Genomic DNA, 15,992 nt, shown 5'->3' with positions numbered 1-15,992 from the left:
GCCCAAATATTCTTGAAGGATATAATTCAGTGCCTTTAGTTCTTTAGCGTAGAAGGATAAATGGCTGCCTTTTGAACCTCTGTTGGGAAGAAAGGATGAGAGAAGAGAGGCTGGCTGGTGTCTGAGGAAGGAACAAGGTGCCATGTGTGAAAGAAAGGGGAAACAGGGCCCCCAGGTGCCTAGTGCTGCCCAGGGCCTGTTTACTTTTCAAGACAACATATATCACTGGGAACATGAGCTTTCTTTCTTTTTTTGTTTCTAAATTAAATTTATTGGGGTAGCATTGGTTAATAAGTTTATATATGTTTTAAGTGTACATTTCTGTGATGTGTGATCTGTAGACTGCATTGTGTGCCCACTACCCAAAGTCAAGTCATCTTCCATCATCATCTATTTGGGCCCCTTTACCTTTTACTCCCCCCTACCCCTGTCTCTCTGGTAACCACCACTGTTGTCCGTGTCTATGAGCTTCAGTTTTACATCCCACATATGAGTGAAATCATTTGGTTCTTTGCTTTTCCTGACTGACTTATTTTGCTTAGCATAATATTCTCAAAGTCCACCCATGTCGTTGAAATGGCAGAATTTCATCTTTTTTATGGCTGAGTAGTATTCCATCATATATATATGTACCGCATGCATCTTTATCCAGTCATCTATCAAAGAGTACTGTGGTTGCTTCCTTGTCTTGGCCACTGTGAATAACGCTGCACTGAACATAGGGGTGCACATATCTTTGTGAATAAATGTTTTCAAATTTTTCAAGTAAATACTCAGAAGAAGGATTGCTGGGTCATATGGTAGCTCTGTTAATTTTTTGAGGAACCTCAATACTGTTTTCCTTAGTGGCTGCATCAGTTTACATCACTACCAGCAGTGAATGAGGGTTCCCTTTTCTCCACAACCTCTCCAACACTTGCTATTACCTATTTTGTTGATAAAAGCCATTCTAATGTGAGGTGGTATCTCATTGTAGTTTTCATTTGCATTTCCGTAATACCTAGTGAAGTTGAACACCTTTACTTTTCATATATCTATTGGCCATTTGTATGTCTTCTTGGGAAACATATCTGTTCAGGTCCTCTGCCTATTTTTAATTGGATTGTTTGGTGTTGAGTTGTATGAGTTCTTTGTATATTTTGGATATTAACCCCTTGTCAGAGCTGTTGTTTGCAAATATCTCCTCCTAGTAGGTTGGTTGCCTGTTTGTTTTGTTGTCAGTTTCCTTTGCTGTGCAGAAGCTTTTTAGTTTGATATAGTCCCAGTCATTTATTTTTGCCTTTACTTCCCTTGCCTTTGGGGTCAAGTTCATAAAATGTTCTCTAAGACCAAGGTTTATAAGGTTAGTACGTATGTTTTTTTCTATGTAATTTATCGTATTAGGTCTTATATTTAGGTATTTGATCTGGGTTTTGAATTAAGTTTTGCACATGGGGACAAGAATATAGTTTTAAATCTGAATTCCGTATTCTAGTTTTATTCTTTTGCATGTGGCTTTCCAATTTCCCCCAAACCATTTAATTTTCAAGTGTAATAATTTGTAAGTAATTTTAGATTGGAGAGCTTAGCCAGCAATATTCTTTTTGTCTGACAAGTCTGACAAATGCCAGTTGTCACTGTCACTCATCAAACTCCTTTGAGCCTCAGAATCCTCTGTGCACAGTGAAAATAATAATAATAACATGCACATGTACACACCCAAAATGACAGTAAACTGACCCTGTGTACCTCTCAGGGTTTTGTGGCAGCCCAATGAGACCTATTGAAATAGTATTTGTGCAAATGCTTTGGAAGCTGTAAAGTGTGCCACACATGCAAAATTATATTGTTTTTCATTATTAACTCCGTTGTAGCAATATTTTGTTGAAGGCAAATAAAACTTGCTCTTTGGAGAAAACTAAAAATTCAGCATCTATGAAAAAAGCATTTTCTTTTGAAAATAGGCAATTGAATGTTAGAAGTAAATGTGAATTCTAAAGAATTACCTAATATGGAAGATATCCATCTTTTGAAATTAAGAACTTTCTAGTTTCTGTGGATATTGCTTTATAAACACATATGGTTTTATTCTTTTGATTTCCCTAATTAAGGAAAATCAGGGAATCTGTCTTTGCTTTGAAACTCTATAGCTTCCTATCAGTCCTTTAGGTTCTCCCTTTACTAGATATTTTGTGTTCATTTTTAATCATTTTGCCAGATACTTGAGGACAGAAAAAGAATTTTATTCATTTGATCTTCCACAGTTCCTGGAATAGTGCCTGCATATCATAGATTGTCAGTTAATGTTTGTTTATAAAAATATCCTGGTGAGACTGTCCAGACCTGCTTTGTTGTTACCTGAGCTAAAAAAATAATGTCAGAACATTGAAAGCATCAAAAATATTTTTTAAAAGAAAAAATATCTTAGCTGAATGAAGGGTTTAGTTATTTGAACTCAAGTTTTCTTGTCACCACACTGTATCCCTGCTGTGGCACACTTTAATTGTTTAGAGGATGTGTTAGTATTTGTTTCATGTAGCATGGATGAGATAAAGAAAAGAAAGCAATCACAATAGATCTGCAATTAACAATGTTACACATCATTAAAACAACATTAAATGCATTCCCATTAACCCCGGATGGGAACTATGAATGATGTTTCACTCCCTGCCTCCAGGCAGAGGTGAGGCACTTCCTTCCGTGAGAAATGGCATGTGTGTTCTTGCTGCAAAGCTCCTTGCATGTGCAAAGGGCACAGTCAGGACTGAGGCCACCTTATGCTGTGAAGCTGGCCTTCCAGCTTCAGTTAGGAAACTGCCCCAGGACTTCTTCCTCTGTAAAAGGATGGCTCGCATCAGATGATTTTGAAGACCATTTGAGAACTGACGCTCTGATTCTATTAATCTCCCCCCTCCCTCCACCACATCCTCTCTGCTGAAACTGCATATAGAATGGGTCTCTATGAGTCTGAAGTCCCACTCAAATCATTGAAAGTGTCACACTTGTTCTCAAGGCTCTTTCACTGATTTATTGCTTTAGTATGATTTTACTCTTCAGTTCAACCAGACAATATCCCTAGCTTCCCTATGGAGCTAATCATTGACAAGTTACTGTGTACTTTCTGTGTGTCCTGTCCAGAATTATTATTGCTAGTTATGACAGGAGGTTCTGCAGCTACGTGAGAAATAATCTCTGCCCCCAAGAAGCTTATAAACTTCGTTGGAAGGAAAAGCCACGAATAGTTCGATGTGGTATAAATATTGTGTGATACTGAGAAAATAATCTGTAAAACTCTGCTGCCTGCTCCTAAGGAGCTGCTGATGGACTTTGACATAAACAGAATGTTAGTAGTTCTGCCCATTTGGCTTTCTGATATATGCTACGTGGTGCTGTTAGCTTTTTAGATATTTGCATAGTCAAAATTCAAAAAAGTGAGTCATTACTAAGAGCTATTATGGTCAAGAAAGATTTGTGGGGAATGTCATGAATTATTGAGGCCTCAATAGATGGGTTAAGTATAGGGGTTGCTGGAATGAGAAGTCTTGGTATCTCCGGGAAGTGCTGAAGAGGCTTGGCTGTCTGGGCTGGAGGATTTTGGTAGGGAAGGGAGGGGGCAGGAGCACATACAGGTAGGGTGGGGTCAGGGCATAAAGAAAAGGGGTGTTTGGATTCTTATGAATTTCTTAGGCATTTGGGAGCATAAGAGTATAATCGAGCATCTCTGAATGACAGTCCATTGGTTGTGGTTTAGGTGTATTGAGAAAAGAATAACTTTTCATATGACTTATTCCATGAGACTGGGGTGCTAGTCCCTTGGAGCAAGAGAGAAAAACATAGCAGATGGGTTAATGCCTAATAGTTGCATGCCCCATTTAAAAGGCTGAACCTTTGTATAGCAGGACAGAAAAACCTAATATATGTCTAATGGACCAAACCTTTCCATGCTGTACTTTTAAAATCTCTTTTTGCATATGAAGTCCTGAGATGGAAAAAAAAAAAAAAAGGGAAATGCCAGGGCATTATTATTTTTCTTACTTGCTAAGCATTACTAACATGTTAGTGTTTTGGTGGAAACTATAATTAGATGTTATTTCTGCTCTCTGGATGAATAGTCTGAGTTAATAAAACAAGTAGACACAGACACAGAGGGGAAGGGCAAGCTTTCAAAAGAGAATGCCTGAGTGTTATAGAGGTTAGGCAGTGAGGCAACTTGAGTAGTTTGCTGTAGTTTCAAGTAGCTAAAGAATAATTTTCTGCAAAGGGAAAGAGTTGATTGCATGAGTGAAGGAGTGAATTTTTGGCATGTAGAAAGAAGAGGATTTGCATAGGGAAGACAATGAGAAATAAAACCAAAAGGACATAGAGATTATTATTATTATTATCACTTTGAGTGAAGTTGAAGGAAGAAGGTGAATGAGCAGATCTAGGAGGAAAGAGAAAACTCTTGTTAGGCAGGCCCAATGAAACCAGCCATAAATGTGCCAATCCCTATTGCTTACCCTTTCTTGTGAACCCTAATGGTAACTGTGCTTCTATGGCATGTGTGGAATTAATTGTTCCTCGTGAAATCAGTGGTTCAGGTGTCCTGGCACCTCCAAACAAGATTGTAAGCTTCCTGAGGGCAGACAGGAGTCATGCATTGAGTTATTTCATTTATTTCCACAGCACCTACCACAGAGCTTTGCCCATTGACACTTAGAGGTTGATCAAGAAGCTGGGTGTGGGACTGGAGGAGGAAGGCAGTGGTCAAGTTTAATGGAAGCATTCATGGGTGCACCAGAAGAGGCAATGGTATACACTGGGAATCAAACTGTACTGGGGAACTGACCTTCAAGGCGTAAGTGATGGTTTTGCAGTTATTGGAAAGACAATTCTCTAAACTGATGAGAAATCCTTCCAACATCTCTGAATCTTGAAGTAATGTCAATCCTGGTAAATGAACCTCATTAGCCCACCTGGGAATGGCAGACTCCAGTATTGTTCTCTTGTCAGTGTAGCAGCAGACACACAGGACCTACTGAAATAGGTTTTTCCTCTTTCACTTGTTTTGATTGCCTTCCAAAAGAACTTTGGCTTTCCCTAGCTTTCTTTTTAATCCAGGGTAACAGCCAAAGGGCATGCTTCTGGTCTCTTTAATAAAAGGTGGGTTTAAGTACTTTGTGAGTAAGTGACAAAGTGAAAATTCAGGTCCCAAATATGTGCTGATTAAAGTGTCATGACTTTCTGGTACTTTAATGCCTTTAATGTCTTCTTTCCCTTAGTCTCTCATACCTTCCTCTCAATTTTGCCTTTTCTTTTTCTTTTTTTAACTGCTTGAGTTAACACAGTCTGGACAACTCCTTTCCCATGTATGAGAATTGAGGGTCAATGCCATCTTGTGTTTCTACAGCTCATTAGTCCTGCCAGGTACTACATTAAATGGACTTGAATACTGTCAGGGCTCATTGGGTCCACACCTATCCTGGGTATTGCAGGTGTGTGCTCCTGGAGATTCAAGTATTAACTGGGTAAGGATAATAAAAGGTCTTTATAGCAGGATTCTTGTGATGGTGACTTCTTTGCACTGTACAGTAAGAATTACTGTTTCAGTCTTTTCAAATCTCTTGCAGTCATGGCAAGCTTAATTTCTTCTGGGTGCTGTTAATACAGTTATTGGTGCATTAGTCTAGGCTAAAGTGATTCTTGTTACCCTTCACAGTGGCAGAGGACTTCGATCTATTTCTGATTGCGTGAACATCTTGAACCTCTGTGTCTTGACCATTTCATTAAAGATCCTTGAGTGTCTATAAATTTGAAACTATTCTTAAATTTTGCGTTGTTTCATTTTAGCAAGTTCAGTCATTTTACCTTTTATCAGCTATTATTAGTCAACATAGTTCATTGCAACACAAAAAGGAATGGTTCATAGAGAGGCTTCGGTGAAGTAAACAACAGTAAGCTGAAGAACACACTTAACCTGGGACGATACACACATCGGCTAAGAGTAATTGTCAGGTGATGTGTGTGTTCAGTGCTCATTGGTTAAGACTATGCTCTACATCATGAGTCCTCATTTGCTGAGAGCATATAATGTTTTTCATTGGGTTTTAGGTGCCAGGCCAAATTTTTCCACTGGCTAGAATTCTATCACATGGTCCCACCTAACTTCAGGGGAAGCTGGGAAATGTAATTTAAATGTGCGGGAAAATGAAATGGGTTGAACAAACACATAGGGTCGCCTCTGCCACCATCTATCCCTCTAGTCACCAAATATCCACTTCATTCTTTCTTTTGCACATAGGACACACGCACCCGCTCTCCAAGGGACAACTTTGAGTTCTACCCAGTCTCTGATGTGGATGTGATTTCTTTCGGTTCAGCAGCAACCTATGAGCAAAAGAGAAATGCTGCCTCTCCTCCAGAGTAGTAGTGGTGACATTTCCCATTCAGAAAATGGAAGAGAAGAAGGCAGAGCAATCACTGGCTCAGAGAAAAGTTGGCATCCCCAGGGTGCCCATGGTGAAGATTCTCTTTCCAGGAGGTGGGGGAAGTTCCCCAGAGATTCTGATCTTTGTCTCAGGGAGGGACGTTCCTGTTTGTTTTTCTCAGTGAGCCCTGCTCGGCCCTCCAGCCCTACATGTTATTGTGTTTCCTTGCCCACTCCCCTCCTTGTCACATCTGAAACGGATCTTGGGTCCTCGACTGCCAGATTGATTTAAAGCTTACTGAATATTCAAAGCTTTTCTAATTCAAGATCATAACTGCTTTAGTAATATAACTCTCTCAATAACATAGAAGGCTTTCGATTAATTTTGTGTGTGTTCAGAAAGCACCATTATGTCATAACCATGCAGTTCTTTCCCAGACACAATTTCAAGGCTGTTTATTTTATTGCTTCCTCACCTCTGCGCCTCATTCTCTTTCCAGTTTTATGGTGGCCACCTTGAGGTTATCTAAAAGCAGGTGGAAGGACCACATCCTTCATCGAATTTTTGCCAAAGTCCTGAGCCACAATGTGTAACTGAGAAGAAGTCTCACTGGGTCTTCAACTCACATTGTCTTTTAAAATGACATCTCTTACTTTTTGGTGACTGGAAACAATTGGCAAATTCACTTTTCCAACCCTCTAAGCCCCAAATTTCTGGAGTAACTATTTTGTTTTATTGTCCTCTGCTAATGTGCCAGTTTCACATTATAGTTCTTTGATTCTTTCATTAAAAAATCTTACCAAACGTCAGTAAGAAACAATAATAAACAATAAATATGCATCCATGTGCTCTGCTTTTTCCATCTTCTTCTAGCTCTTTTTAGGACTATAACCATCATCTTGCAGAGAACCATCCAGTTCTAGAGCTGTAAGCTCAGTAGGAGGTGATCTACCTTCCATGGTGTTGTAGGCAATATTTTTTCCAGTATTTTGTATTACCTGGGTCTGCTATATGTGTAACCATGCCACTTACTGTCCATCTGCTAAACCCGTGTCAAATATTCAAGTTTTTTCTTATGGCAGAACCCCAATTTCTAAGACAAAGTAAGCTAACTGGTAACAAACAGTCTCAGCATTTTATAAATAAAAATGAGATAAATAAAAATGTATTTCCTCCTCATATTATAGTCCGTCATGGGTTAACTGAGGTTGAGGACATGTCTTTGGTACCAGTGTCTTTGAAAGATGAATGTCTGAGAGGAATTTCTCTTTGCTCTCCCTTACAAGAAAGGGTGCCTCTCCTGAGAGGCGGGTTCATTACAGGCACTTGATTCTCTGATCGTGTTTCCTGCTTTGCTTTAGCCCCCAAATTCTAGGCCATGTCCAGCTACTAGACAGGATTCTGTGGACACATTTATTGCGCTCACTTTACCTCTGGGTATCAATTACCTTTCCCTGTTTTATTTTACATCCATTATCTCTCAATTATTTATTTTATCTTTTTTCATTAGATGTAGATACATTTTGACATGTGTTTTTAAAGCCTTTGAAGAAAATAGAGGGGGTATAAATGTATAAATATTTAATCTTTTTATTTGAACAATTTTTGAAGAGGCAGTAAATTCACACAATTCAGAATGCAAAAAGTATAAAACAAGGTAAAATGCTAAAAACCTCCCACCTATTTATGTTTCTCAGCTGCCCAGTTCTCCTTCTCAGGTGAAACCTGTGTGGCCAACTTTCTTTCAAATATTCTGTGCATGTAGATGCAATTTAATTTTTCTTTAATATATTTTTCACAAATGGCGACAGCTGTGTCCTCCATTTTTATTTAATTGTGGTGTAGGTTGTCATTATATGAATGTATCAGCATATATAAAGACATACTTATTGAATTGACTCCTAACTCCTTGGTAGCCTTGATAAAACTCCGGTAGAAAAAGATTTTCTCCCTGTGAACACTCATTTGGTGAAGCACATGTCAATTGCATTTCAGATCCCATCCTGTACTGATTGATGATTGACAGAGATGATTTTTCTTCCAGCTTTCCATTCCCAGCATTCACTGGAAAACATGCATTTCTGGCCTTGCAGTCACTGAGCCATCTGGGCCTGTTGATTTTTTAAGAAGATACTAACACACAGGAGATACTTAAAGCCTGATAACCTTAGTAGTGGGCCTGCATTTATCTAAGCCATGTCTGCCCACGTGTCTTCTGATGCTTGGAGAAGGTGTTGAGGACAGCGTGTTCTCCTTGGTGTTTTGAAAATTTAATTTGTTTTTTCAGCCTTTTACTGAGATGACTTAATTTTGAGTAAAATTTTTCTAACTTTGGATTCCATCAGTTTCTCTGAGGGTCACATAAAGAAATAATTGCACCTAGTCCGGAAGTACCCAGGCCGCCTTCCTATTGTACCCTCCTGTGCCTACTGCTCCTTGCTCCTTGCCCAGTCCTTCAGCTCTCTCTGGCCTCTAGAATAGTCTTTGGCACCACTGTGTCAGCTGCTGGGAAGGCTCTTATGCCCACTCTCTACTGATTCAGATGTAGAAAGAGTCCTTCCTTTCTTTACACTGAAAAGCCTATAGGCCGTTTGAAAATTTTATATTTTACTAAGAAAATAGGAATAATAGAACAAAATTCTTTTCTATTCCTGCCACAAATATTCCTCCTCCTGTTCGGGCCTTTTCATCATGAGCTTTGCCCCGGAATTGAGAAGTTTCCCTCCCTTCTGGTCCAAGAAAGGAATCCTACCCATTTCTGTTTTCATCAGTTCCTTATAGCTATTGGCTTACTGTTAGTAAGTCTGTCTTCTGAAAATGAAGCTTCTCCAGGTTGGGCCCTAAATAATGCCCTTTATCTTACTCCCCAGGTTTCTATAGCTCTAAAGCCGGCCCCCGTATTTAATGCAGGGAGCTCTACAGGGTGCTGTGACTTGCTTTAAAGCCTCAAAGCAACATCTTTTTCCACGTCATGGAAAAGTTCATTCTTTCTTTTGGCCCACCTGCTGAATTCCTCATTTCCTTTCTGTGAAGTGAGTTCACTCCTAGCTTATCCTCAGAGGAGGCCAAGCAGGCCTGAGTTAGGAAAAGAGCTTTGGTGTACTCGAGGTCAGAAGTCCTATGTTACAAATACATCCTTAGCTAAGTCACTCACCCCTTCCAGATTTTAGTTCTTTCTTCTGTAACAGGAGAAAATTGGAGTCTTCTTTCTTTTTATCCCCACTCCTCATGCCCATCCTCTCTGCATCCTCACAAGTAACCATTTATTATTTGTATATAGTTCTTTAACATGTGTATTGTTTTGTGGACATGTGTATTTTAAAATAATTTTTATTTTAGTTTAGTTTCAGACTTGCAGAAAAGTTACAAACATAGTACAGTGCTTCTAAATACCCTGACCCAGTTTCCCCTACGGTTAACATCTTGCATTACTATGGTACATTTGTCAGAGCTAATGGACCAACATTGATACATTATTATATAACATACATTGTAAGGGGTGAGGGTTGTACTTTATTCAGATTTCCTTAATTTTTACCTAATGTCCTTTTTCTGATGGAGGGTCCCATCCAGGATTCCACGTTACATTTAGCCAGCAGGTCTCCTTAGGCTCCTCTATCTACTGTGACAGCTTCTCAGACTTTCCTTGTTCTTGATGACATTGATCATTTTGAGGATTACTGGTGAGGTATTTAGTAGAATGACCTCCAATGGAGATTTATTTGATTTATTATTATTATTAGGCTGGGGTTAAGCATTCTTGGTGGGGAAGATCACAGAGCCTAAAGTGCCATTCTCATCACGTCATATCAAGGGTCCTGTTACCAACATGACTTCTCTATCACTCTTGATGTTGACCTTGATCCTCCAGCTCTAGGTAATGTTTGCCAGGTTTCTTCACTGCAAATTGTACATTTCCTGCCTTTCCATATTGTACTGGAAGGCAGTCATTATGCACAGAGTAGGCATGTATTTTTAATGTATACAAATGGTGCTGTGATGTGACTCTCATTCTTATCTCGCTATTTCATTCAGCAGTATGCTTCTAAGGCCCATTCTACTCCCGTATCTCATCTCTTGTTCCTAAATGCTGCACAACCTTCCATAGTGAGCATCTGTCATATTTTGATTTTTTCCATTCCTTTAGGGATGGGTACTTAGATTGCTTCCAGTGCCCAACTAACCGGGGCAATGCTGTGACAAATATCCTTAAACATGATTCCTAAAGAACCTGTGTGAGGACTTATCTGAGATGGGTATTCTGACAGTAGTGGAACTTGGGCATCATAAATCAGATTAATTTGGTTAAGCCTTCCTTAGAAGAGGGTTGGTACATGAGGGTTCCCATATCCACAGCTCTACCAATAAATGACTTTGTTCAGCTTTCTTATTGTTTTCTAATCTAGCTGATATTTATATTTTGTGATTACTTACTCTAAAGTTTGAACTGCTTTTTGTATACTTATTAACCCTTTTACTTTCCTCTTATTTTTGGTGTTTCCTGTTCATGTCCTTTGTCTCTTTTTCTTTTTGATTTCCATGTATATTATTTGTTGGATTTAGACATTGGAAATATCTTCTTCCATTCAGTCATCTTCTTATGAATCTGTTCATGATGGCCCTTAACAGTTTTACTTGTTAAACTTGTTCATTTTTATGTGATACATTTAATAAACTTTTTGCCTTACAATTTAAGAATTCGTGCCCATTGATAGATCACAGAAATTAAGTATACTAGATTTTATTAATTTGATACTTCAAATTGTCTTTAACTCCATTTGGAGCCTACCTTTATATATTGTGTAAGGTAGGAAGCCACTTAAATTTTCCTCCACACAGTGAACCAGTTTTCCTGTCACCATCTATAATCCATTGTTTCCCCATAATTTGTGGTGCCATGTTTACCATATGTTCATTTCCCACATGTACTTGACTCTGCATCAGACCTTTCTATTCAGTTCTGTGATTCTATTTGTTTTTATCTGGGTCAGTCCATATTTTATTTAATTACTAGGCCTTGGTGTTACGTCTTAATATCTGAGAGTGACAAGTTGCATCTCTTTCCTCTTCTGTTGCAGAGTTGACTTAGCTATTTGTGCAGAGAACAACAACTTTTGTTGTTCATATAGATGCTTGAGTTCATTAGCAAAATGTAGTTGAAATTTTATTGGAATTCCATTAAATTTAAGAATTAACTTGAAGAGAATTGATATCTTTATAGTACCAAGTCATCTTATCCTAAAGCAGGAATATCTACCTATCCATTTATCCAACGTTAACCCAATTTCTACATTAAATTCCAGGGAAATGTAATTTAATAAACATAAAACACATGAGTACAAATACAATTTTCATATAATTTAGTTTTTAATGATATTTTTCTTTCTTTCTATTCTTTTACCAAGGTTTAATCACATCTCTTTAACTAAATTGTAATTATGTTGAGGACAAGGGACATGATTTTAGTTTCCTTCTTCTGCACTATATTTGAATGTAGAGGGACATAATAAATAACATTTTTTTAAAAAAAATATATCTTTATTGATTTCAGAGAGAGGAAAGGAGAGGGAGAGAGAGAGATAGAAACATCAATGATGAGAATCGTTGATCGGCTGCCTCCTGCACACCCCCGACTGGGGATCAAGCCTGCAACCCGGGCATGTGCCCTGACCGGGACTCGAACCCCGATCGCCTGGATCCTAGGTCGATGCTCAACTGCTGAGCCACGCCTGGCCGGGCAATAACAGTTTTTTTTTGATTAATTGATGTTTAGGATAAACAGTCTATTGAAGGTTATTTTTTCTGGCCTTTTCTTTTACATTTTAGTCTTTTTTATCCCTTCTTACTGATTTGCTTGCCTCTTCCACCTATTTTTCTTACTGCCTCCGCTGAGTGAAAATGCCTAATGTGGCCGTGGAACAGTAGCTCACGCCTACATCCAGTGAGGATAAGCACTACTCCCCCCCCCCCCCCCCCCCCCCGTGTGTCGCATTTCCTCTGGGGATGAGCAATGGAACTGAAAACTCAGCTGTGTCAATAAGTCAAAGTGAGTCTTCAGCTTTCTACAACTGCACTCCCAACTGTTAGAAAGATGTTAACATTTATTGCCAAACTGTCTCTTAAATATTCCATAATAAAAAGCCAAAATATGCTATCTTTTTCCCCAATTTCACCCTTAAGCTGCATTTTCATTACCACATTTTCTTTGCAAAGTGCTATAATATTCTTTACTGAAAACTTTACTGTTTCAGGTGCTCCCATAGTGTTCTCCTTTGAGTTAAAGAAAAAAGCACACATTATATTTTCTTAAAAGAAAGGAAAGTGCCATGGTGTATGTTCTTTATTTTGCTAGTGGCATGTCTAACTCCTGCCCAATTGGCTGTTACTGCCTTGTGTCTGCTTCCAATCTATATAATTATGATGATCCAGAGACATGATTTGACCTGTTCTTTATCAGATCCATGTAATAGTAAACTATATGATAAGGTTTTCCTAGTTTAAAAGCTGTATTAGTCTGATATTGTCTCTATGCAAAGAATTAATCAAGTCAGTTTGTTTAGGGACTGTGTGTATGAGAAGGCAAGACCACATTTGAAAGAAATGTTTAAAAACCTAAAGCTGAATAAGCTGAGGGCACTAAAAGAGCATGGTGCTAGTACTTCAAGCATCCAAATATCTTTGGAATGGTTTGACATGCCTGAGGTAAGACTTCAGTGGGCAGTATTTATGGACTAATCAATATGCTGAAGTTAATCTGGTATCACTGGGTTTTTATGACATTTAGAATTTTTATTGAAATATTTTCTAAATAAATAAATGAAGAGTAATGTTTACTACATTAGCACCTTAAAGACCAAAATGTGTTGGCTCAGAAAAGCAGTCTTGTAGCTAAATATTAATGTGGCAGGGATACACATTCTCCATTTAATGAAAATAGAGAGCCACAATTGGGGTTGGGTCATAGGGTCCAAGGCTATCTCTTACATCTTTGAAAGACAGGGAACACCTAGAGTATAATTTTGCTTCACCACCATCTGGCATGCTCAGACTTTTGGGGTTAACTCCAGAATTCAAGAGGGTCTTATTTTGCCCTCTGGGGACATTCATCTGGAAAACTACAAGTCTCTTCAGCTTATTTTTGTGACGCTGGTGTATAGAAGGACACACTGGCTAGTGTTCTTATATTTGGGTCAGCCAAGTAGTACAGGATTCTCAGAGGTGGGTGATTTGCAGCTATTTCGCAGTATTTTCTTCCAAGTTAGGAGCATGGTGATGAACACCCCTGATGTCTGCCTGCATATGGAACATCTACACTGTGTAGATGCACCATAATAGATGCATTGTTTTCCTCCTCTACAGGAATCCCTAGATGAAAAAGACAAAGATCTTGTCCTTATTTAGGACAGGGAGTTAAGACAGGAGCGGAAATGACAACCATACAAATGAGAAGGGTGTAAGTAGCACTGGAGAAGTGTAGGTATGTGCTATTCATCATGGAGATTTAGGATGACTTAGTTAGAAAGAAAAATCAGTTTGACTTATGCTTCTCAATTCTTTTATTTTTTTTTAAAACTATAAACACAAAGTCATTTACTTTCTGTCACTGATGAATTTTGCAAGTCACAACATCATACATCAAACAAATGAAATACTTCAGAATAACATGTAAATAGAAGCTCTAAATAGGGTTTTTATAACTGTTAAGATCTCATGTACGTTTGTGTCTATGAATATTTTTTTTTGCTTAATCTCTTCACCTTTTTCATCTAGCCCCACAAACCCCTCCTCTCTAAATGCTGTCAGTCTGTTCTCTATAAGTCTGTTTCTATTTTGTTTGTTAGTTTATCTTGTTGATTAGATTCCACATATGAGTGAAATCATATGGTACCTGTCTTTCTCTGACTGGCTTATTTCACTTAGCATAATGCTCTCCAGGTCCATCCATGCTATTGCAAAAGGTAAGATTTTCTTCTTTTTTATGACTGAGCAGTATTCTATTGTGTAAATATACCATGGCTATTTTATCCACACATCTACTGATGGACACTTGGGCTGCTTCCCAATCTTGGCTATTGTAAATAACGCTGCAGTGGACAAAGGGGTGCATATGTTCTTTTGGATTAGTGTTTCTAATACTTTCGGATCAGGTTTCTTCAGTTATATTCCCAGAAGTGGAGTCATTGGGTCATAAGGAAGTTCCATTTTTAATTTTTTGAGGAAACTTCGTACTGCTTTCCACAGTGGCTGAACCAATCTGCATTCCCACCAACAGGGCGTGAGGATTCTTTTTTTCCCACACCCTCGCCAACACTTGGTGGTGGTCGGTGATAGCCATTCTGACAGGTATGAGGTGCTATCTCATTGTGGTTTTAATTTGCATCTTTCAGATGATTAGTGATGTTGAGCGTCTTTGGCCATCTGTATTTCTCTTTGAAGGAGTGTCTATACAGGTCCTTTACCCATTTTTAAATTGAATTTTTGTCTTTTTGGTGTTGCGTTTTATAAGTTCTTTATAAATTTTGGATATTAACCCCTTGTCAGATGTATCATTGACAAAAATGTTCTTCCATTCAGTGGGTTGCCTTTTCATTTTGTTTATGGTTCACTTTGCTGTTCAAAACATTTTAGTTTGATGTAGTCCCATGTGTTTATTTCTTTTGTTTCCCTTGCCCAAGAGATATATCAGAAAAAATACTGTTATGAGAAATGTCTGAGATTTAACTGTATATGTTTTCTTCTAGGAGTTTTATGGTTTTGAGTCTAATATTTAAATCTTTAATTCATTTTGTGTTTATTCTTGCGTGTGGTATAAGAAGGTGGTCTAGTTTCATTTTTTTGTACATATCTGTCCAATTTTCCCAGCACCATTTATTGAAGAGACTGTCTTTATCCCATTGTATGTTCTTGCCTCCTTTGTCAAATATTAATTGACCATAAAGGCATGGGTTTATTTCTGGGCTCTCTATTCTGTTCCATTAATCTATACATCTGTTTCTATGTCAGTATCATGCTGTTTTGATTACTATGACCTTATAGTATAGTTTGATATCAGGTAGCATTGCTACTCCAATTTCGTTCTTTCCTAGGATTGCTGTGGCTATGGGGGTCTTTTGTGGTCCCATATAAATTTTTGAGATATTTGGTCTAGTTCTGTGAAATACGCCATTGGTATCTTGATAGGAATTGCATTGAATTTATAGATTGCTTTGGGAAGTATGGACATTTTAATGATGTTAATTCTTCCTGTCCATGAACATGGCATATGCTTCTACTTATTTGTATCTTCGTCACTTTTTCTTCAGTGTCTTATAATTTTCCAGGTACAGATCTTTTACGTCCTTGGTTAAGTTTATTCCTTATTCTTCTAAATTTAATAAAAATTTGCAAATAATAAAGAAAAACTCTCTTTGTTTTTTCTGTGGACTAGATCTATATTATAATGTATTTAATAATTAAAAGGAGAAAGGTGGTGGTTAACTTGTAGAACAAGGCCCTGATTATGACAACAAATCTTCAAAAATTAAGGCTGCTCAAAGTCACACTTCAGAAAATCTTGCTGTTCTGTACTTGGACATTTGTTATGTGTGTGACCATGAGAAAGTACTT

At 38.1% G+C, this 15,992-nt stretch overlaps 1 protein-coding gene across 4 annotated transcripts in view; it reads left to right on the top strand.

Moving 5' to 3' along the window:
* The window catches only part of ZMAT4 (zinc finger matrin-type 4), a 303,306-nt gene that overhangs the window by 64,185 nt on the left and 223,129 nt on the right, over positions 1 to 15,992 (top strand). The gene's annotated exons all lie outside the window — the stretch shown is intronic.

The sequence above is a fragment of the Miniopterus schreibersii genome (genome assembly GCF_964146895.1).
Source record: "Miniopterus schreibersii genome assembly, chromosome: 2".
Classification (NCBI taxonomy): domain Eukaryota; kingdom Metazoa; phylum Chordata; class Mammalia; order Chiroptera; family Miniopteridae; genus Miniopterus; species Miniopterus schreibersii.
The sequence above is the reverse complement of the archived record's forward strand: the minus strand, read 5'-3'. Positions and strand labels throughout refer to the sequence as shown.